Consider the following 7,271-nt stretch of genomic DNA (forward strand, 5'->3'; position numbering starts at 1 on the left):
TGTTTCCTAGAAAAAGGTGAAGATTCAAGCCAGTGGTAGAGTGTGAAACTCCTTCAGTCTCAAGTGTCAATCAATCAGTAAGTGAGGCAAGCTGGGGCTAATTAAAATTAAACAGACTGCTTTGATCCCCGGCCCCTCAGGGCGGGGGACCTTTATCATCCTGCCAATCACGGCCCCTGTTGACTTCGGCCCACCGAAATGTCTGGTATCCATTTTCCAGCTGAGTAAGCCAAGGCTCAGAGAGTGCGTGACCTGTCCAAGGTCAAGAACCGTTGGGTGATGGGATGAGAAAGAAAAAGTCAGCTGGAAAGGAAGGTGTGAAACGCATTCTTCCAGCTCTGTATCCTCAGTCCCACTTTAGCCTCTCCTGAGGCTCAGGCTTTGTTGTGGGCTGGGCAGTTTGGGAAAGGGTTTAGAGAGTTCATGACTAGCTGACTGCAGGAGCCCCTTTTTTCAGGCAGAATCAAGTTGACTTGGTACTGAGTCTCTACCATTTCCTGACCTCCGGCAGGCTCCTCCTGTGTGCGGCTTACCCAAATCCAATGGTGTGCACCCCTAGGAAACCCAAACATACTGACAGCTCAGAGGCTGGTACTTCAAACCCTCAGTCTTCCTCCCCGGGGCCACCTTAAAGCAGTCGACTGAGAAAAGCAGACTGGAGTCCATTGCCTCTCTCCCCACCGTGATGCCCGACTGAACACCTGTTCTGGAACATACAGCCCAGAGGCAGAAGCTGTCCGTGAATTGGGTTCATTCCACCTAGGGGAATAAGATGCTAATCACCTTGGGCAGCAAGCCCCTCTCCTTGTCCTGTGCTCACCCCAGCTGCCCATAATTTCTGGCTTGATTGAATGCTTTGGCGGGAGTCCTCCACAGGTGCAGGAAGTGGGGGATTTCATTCCCAGGAGCTCTTGCTGGGAGCCAGTTCCATTAGAGAGATAGGGATGGGGGAGGCGCCTGGCCTCAGTAATGGGAATAGCAATAAAAGCTCACGTGGGAAGGGTTGGCCAGGGCTGCTGATGGGGTAATTAATTCTACTTAAGTGAAATGTTACTAATAATTAAATGTACTAATTAAGAAAAATTGGATCAGCTGTAGTTGGTGTGGCAATGCAAGACTCCTACCAACATGTTTCTTGGGCCGGTTCCTGCCAGGAGTACACGGGACCAAACGTGACCAACACTGTTCCTTTGGGACCCAGTAGAAACCAGGGGAAGCAGGGACTGGAGATAACTCTCGGAGGAGGAAGTAGCCAGTAGGGCGTGGAGAGAAGCCTGTGGGAGACTCTAGAAGGTTACGGTGTAAGTCAGAAGGCTCTCAATCCTGACCCCTGTCTGCCCATCTCCCACTAAGGCTTGGAAGGCTGTGCCAGGTGGGGGCAGCAGAGAGCAGCTGCCGGAGGGAGACAAGCAGCTAGGACGAGGTGGATGATGGGAGACCCCAGAGATGGAGGAGAGACCAGAAGAGAAGCCAGGTTCCTCTGCACTAGCAACATTCACACTGAGTCAGTTTTTGTGGTCCAGGCCCTGTAGGACGTTGTCCTAGTTAGGGTTTCTATTGCTGGCAGGGAGGGGGGGTTGTATTCTGCTCACACTGCCATAGTCTACCATTGAAGGAAGTCTGGATAGGAACTCAAGCAGGGTTGGAACCTGGAGGCAGAAGCCGATGCAGAAGTCATTCTGGGATGCTGCTTACTGGCTTGCTTCCCCCTGGCTTGCTTGCTCAGCCTGTCAGCCTGCTTTCTTATAGAACCCAGGACTGCCAGCCTGGTGATGGCTTCACCCACAGTGGGCAAAGCCCTCTCCGACTAATCACTAATGGAGAAAATACCCTACAGATGGATCTCATGGATCTCTCTCTCTCTCTCTCTCTCTCTCTCTCTCTCTCTCTCTCTCTCTCTCTCTCTCTCTCTCTCTGATGACTCTAGCTTGTGTCAAGTTGACACACAAAATCAGCCAGGACAGCACCATCCCTGGCCTCTCTCCACTAAACGCCAGGAACAAACCAACTATAACAGTCAAGTGTTTCTACAGCTAGGGGGATGGCTCGGCTGACAAACAGCTGAGTTCAATCCCCAGAACTTGGGGATAGTCAGTCACAGTGGTGTACACTCAGAATCCCAGCACCGGGGAGGCAGAGACAGATGCATCTGGGAGGCTTGCTGGCAAGCCGGTCTAGCCAAAACAGCATGCTACTTGTTCTGGTGAGAGACCTTGTCTCAAACACAGGGTGGTAGGCTAGGGAAACGGTTCAGTAACAAAAGTACCTGACCGTGAATCCCTACCATCTATGAAAAAAGAAAACTAAGGGTGGAGTCTATAGCCCTGGGTGCTGGACGGTGGAGGCATTAGATCCTGGGAGCTTGCTGGCCAGAGTCTAGCTGTAGGTTTATGCTCTAGATTTATTGAGAGAGTGCCTTTCTCAGAAAATAAGGTGGAGGGCCATAGAAGATGCTTTAAGTCAACCCCTGACTGACAAGTGTGCACACATGCATACAGTGCATGCACTACACAGTCACACACACACACACACACACACACACATATACACACATACACACTTTTCGCATGCATATGTCTACACATACACAAAACAAGGTCTGAAGAGCAATTGAGGACACACAATGTTCACACATGCACACACAAATGTGGGCACAAACAACACATACATTCTATATCAGATATCAATATGTATTCTATGTACAATATATATCATATGCATATACACATTATACACACACACACAAACACATACACACACACACACACACACACATTATACATATATATTATACTACTCCAGTTACAGGCGCTGTTCAGAGCATGCAGATCCGAAGAGACAGAGCTCAGGAGAGTGGGAAGGAGCAGAGGTTGAGTTAAGGAGTCAATGAGTCAGCTTTGAGGCACCGTCGGAGATGCTGAACGCTACTGGATTATAGATTTTCTATGGCTACTTTCATGTTACAAGACTTCACTTTGCCTTTTTTAAAAGTCCTTCCATCTCTTAAGTTTCAGTCTCTTCCTCAAGGTCCACACAGAACACCCAAGGGATTGAAAAACGGGTTCTATTCTCCCCAGAGACACACCCCAGATAAAGGAGAAAATGGAAGGGCCTGCCTCTGCTCTGCCAGTTGAGTGATTGCCACCAAATTGGGTTTTGTGCAGCATAAAGGTCCCTCCAAGGTAAGGGACGTCGTTACCGAGGCACTAAGTGTGACCTTGTTGGTATTCTGAACGCAGCCGGGGCGGTGCTGGACGCAGAGTGAGTGAGCTGAATGAATGTGTGCACATTAAAGGCAAGCCTAGACAGGATCCTAAACACCGAGCCCCAGACCAGCCATTATCACCAGTATGATGTAAATTAGTAACGAGGCAGCTCTCCTCAGCTTCCAGGGTACCTGACACACCTGCAGGCACCTGCTTGGTCAATCCTCTCTGCAGCCTTGATTGGAACCTCGCTGCAGATGTGCGGCGGGAAACCAGAACTTTCCATAATCTGCTGTGTTCATTGCCCAACACTGGGGAACAAATCATGCCCCCCCCAAACCTGGCAGCGGAAAGCACCATTCTTCTCAGACGGTCTCTGAAGTCTGGGCATGGCTCTACCGGGTCCCATCTCGGGGTGTCTCACAGGCTGCATGCAGATCAGGAGACAGAGTCTTTTCGGAAGGCTCAGCAGAGGACGTCCACACCCAGCTGAAGATGGTTGTTGGCAGGATTCAGTCCTGGAAGGCTGTTGGACAGAAGAGGTTCTTGTTCGCTTGGATTTTTCCATCATGGTAGTTTATTTAACTCATCAGAGCCTACAAGCAGGAACGGGGAGGATGGCTCAGTGGCTACTGCACTTACCACGTGATCAGCCGTGCTTCATGAAGACTGAAGTTTACATCCCAGAAGCCATGTAAATCCCAGGTGAGCCCAACAGCCCACCTGCAACTCCAATGCCTAAAGACAGAGACAAAGGGGTCCCGAGGCAGGCTGATGAGCTAAAGTCATTAAACAGTGAGCTCTGGGTTCAAGTGGAAGAGCCTATCTCAGCAAATGGAGTGGCGAGAGAACGCTGAAGATTCCAGACTCATCATCACTGGGCTTCTACACACATGTGCATATGACTAGACATCCCTACATTCACATGCGTGCGCGTGCACACACACACACACACACACACACACACACACAAGAAAAAATAAAATTAGAAATTAACAAAATTCAAATCCATATTTAGCAAGCTGGGAAGACTCTAGAAGCTACCTATGAGGTAGGAGTTGTAATCTGACACAGCCTGGTTATAGAAGTGACACAGAGTCACCTTGTATGCCCTGTGAGTTAGAAGCAAGTCACTCAGCCAGCCCATTTTCATAAGAGGGCTGTTACAGTAGGGTATGACCCCCTGATATGGTGACCAAAGGTGTCCCCAGCTCAAAGTCCGCCTATTACGCTTGTTAAGGGACCCCAGCTAGTAGAGAGTCCAGCTGCCTGTGCCCTGGGGGTTCTAAAAAGGGCTCAAGGTCATCTCCTTGGTTTTCACTTATCCAGGTATTTCAAGGGTGGAAAAATGGTGAAGGAAGAATTCAAGGAAGGAGAAAGCGGGGGAGGGGAGATGCCCAGAGACTGAGACAGAGAGAGGGAACGCCAAGCTCTTCCCAACCATGCACTCTGATGAAGCTGGTCCTGCCGGGCACAGCTGGATCCCCCGCTGCCTCATGGTGTCTTCATTAGAGGCGTGTGAAAATCGGCACATTTTGTTATTTTGCCTTTTTTTTTTTTCCATCAGAGCTGGGGACGAGCCCAGGGCCTTGCACCTGCTAGGCAAGTGCTCTGTCAGTGAGCTAAATCCCCAACCCCTGAGACTCTGCCTTTTAATCGAAGGACTCTGAGCCCCTCCAGAGGAGGCTTCCTATCCTCCTCATCGTGACTATTAATAGGCTAGGAACATTTGAGCTTCCACAGCCCCAGGCTGCAGCAACTTCCAGTCTCCCTTGCCCTTCTTCATGCCTGCTACATGGCTGCCACCACAAAAGGCTGCCCTTGGACACTCCCCTAGAGGGTGGTACAATGTGGACCAGGGCACGGACTTTCTGAGCACCTGGAAGGCAGGGGTGGAGGAGCCAGCATGTCGTCACCAGACCTACTCAGGGAAAGGTCTCATCGTAGCCCTGTGTCCCAACAGAGAGTGTGCTGCCCAGCAGGTGGCCCTCGGTGGATTGGGAATAAATCAGAGGCCTTTATAGAGATGTGATGGACATTCAGTGGCCAAGTACAAGAAGGAAAGTTGGTCCCCAGTGACCTCTCACCTCCCATCAGTCTTTGACTGAGGGCAGAGGTTTCCAAGGACTCTCTTCACTGACCCCAAGATCAAAGGGTTGCTGACAATACCTGAGAGAAATAGATCTTGTGAATTTACCTTCTGCATACGCACGTATGTGTGCATGCATGTGCCTGTGTGTGTGTGTGTATGGTGTGTGTGTAGTGTGGTGTGTGTGCGTGTGCATGTGTGTGAGTGTTTGTATGAGTGTGTGTGAGTGTGTATGTGGTTGTGTGTGTGGTGTGTGTGCATATGTGTGTGAGTGTGTGTGTGAATGTGTATGTGTGTGTATGTGTATGAGTGTGTGTGAGTGTGTGTGTGGTGTGTGGTGTGTGTGTGAGTGTGTCTGAGTGTATGTGAGTGTGTGTATGTGTGTGCGAGTGTGTGTTTGTGTGGTGTGTGTGTTATGTGTGTGTGATGTGTGTGTATGTGGTGTGTGTATGTGTGTGGTGAGTGTGTGTGTGGTGTATGTGTGTGTGTGAGTGTGTGTGTGGTATGTGTGAGTGTGTGTGTACATGTGTGTGTGAGTGTGTGTTTGTGTGGTGTGTGCGTATGTGTGTGTATGTGTGTGTGTATGGTGTATGGTGTGTGTGTGGTGAGTGTGTGTGTGTGTGATGTGTGTGTGTGGTGTGTGTGTGTGTGTATGTTAATATGCAGAGGCAGACCACATCGGTGGGTGTTGTTCTCTAGTGCTGTCTTGTTTTTTAAGACAGAGCCTCTCACTGACCCTCAAGCTTACCAGTTCACATAGATGGACCAGCAAGTGAGCCCCAAGGATCCTCCTGTCTCAACCTCTTCCGCTGTTGGGATTCCAGGCACATCGACATATGCCTGGCTTTTATGCATGGGTTCTGAAGGACTAAAAGGTACTACCACAGTGCTGGAGACATGGCTCAATAGTTAGGAGAAGGTGCTGCTCTTGCAGAGGACCTGGAGCCATGTGGTTGGCCACATGGTAGTTTCAGAAGATCTAATAGCCTCTTCTGACCTCTGCAGGAACTAAGCACACATGGTTGTCCATGCATGCATGCAGGCAGGAAAAACACCCACACACAAAATAAAGTGAATAAATCTAATTTTAAAAAATCACATGGTATACTTTCGTGGTACTGTAGAGGTGGGACCCATACCAAAAAAAAAAAAAAAAAAGATTTGATTCAAAGAAGGCTAGACCCCTGTCTCAGAGAACTGGCACAGCCTCTCTAGGTAGGCTGATAGCTACGTCATATTTATTTGCAAGCCTGGGTTACATCTTAAAGGGCATATCACACAAAGGCCATGGAGACCCCTTGGCTTCTCCCCTGGATAAGTAAGTGAATGGCTTCTGGCCCTGAGAAGGTTGGCAAAGACAGCCTGGCTGCCCTCTGCTCTCCTTCCACACTCTGTCTCCCTTTCCTCCAACCATAGCCCGCCTCCCTCTATCTCCCCAGGCCCTGCCTTTCTGTGCTAGGAGCAAAAGCAGCTTATTGAATTTTTTTGTGAGTATTTTGCATGGCGTCTGATTTACAATTCATAACCTGGATTATACCGCAAGTTCAGTCTTCCAGGGTCGGTGTAATTTAGACCTCAGAAATATTTTTGCCTTGCCTTCAATTCCCCTAACATCCGAGGGAGGGGGGAAATGGAGCCCACCCCTGGGGGTTTAGTGTTTGGAGGGGGTGAGGGACCAGAATACAGGGAGGGATGCTTGGGGGTGGGGGGAAAGAGGATCAGAGACAATAGAGAGGTAAAGAGAAAATGCTAAACCCCACCCAGCAGAGGCAACAAGAATATGCATGAGAAATGGGAGGACAGGAAAAGCAGAGTGACGAGGGGCTCCCATCACCCATGCCTCCCCAATGGACTCTACTGTCCACAGGTATCAGCTTATCTGTGTGGTACTACCTGGAGATTGATCACCCCACCTTGCCCTGTGCCTTCTGGGGATATGCACGAATCCCTGAACTGCCTTTTGGAAATAGTTTTAT

The 7,271-nt window shown here is 49.6% G+C and overlaps 1 long non-coding RNA gene across 1 annotated transcript; it reads right to left on the bottom strand.

Annotated features, from left to right (window-relative positions):
* Positions 1–3,050: 3,050 nt before the first annotated feature.
* Positions 3,051–6,950, bottom strand: LOC134480723 (uncharacterized). The gene is made up of 2 exons (XR_010055479.1): positions 3,849–6,950; positions 3,051–3,732 (listed from the first exon to the last, which is right to left on the bottom strand). It is a non-coding gene; the product is annotated as an uncharacterized LOC134480723 (long non-coding RNA).
* Positions 6,951–7,271: the final 321 nt, after the last annotated feature.

This window comes from Rattus norvegicus, chromosome 10, assembly GCF_036323735.1.
Source record: "Rattus norvegicus strain BN/NHsdMcwi chromosome 10, GRCr8, whole genome shotgun sequence".
NCBI lineage: Eukaryota > Metazoa > Chordata > Mammalia > Rodentia > Muridae > Rattus > Rattus norvegicus.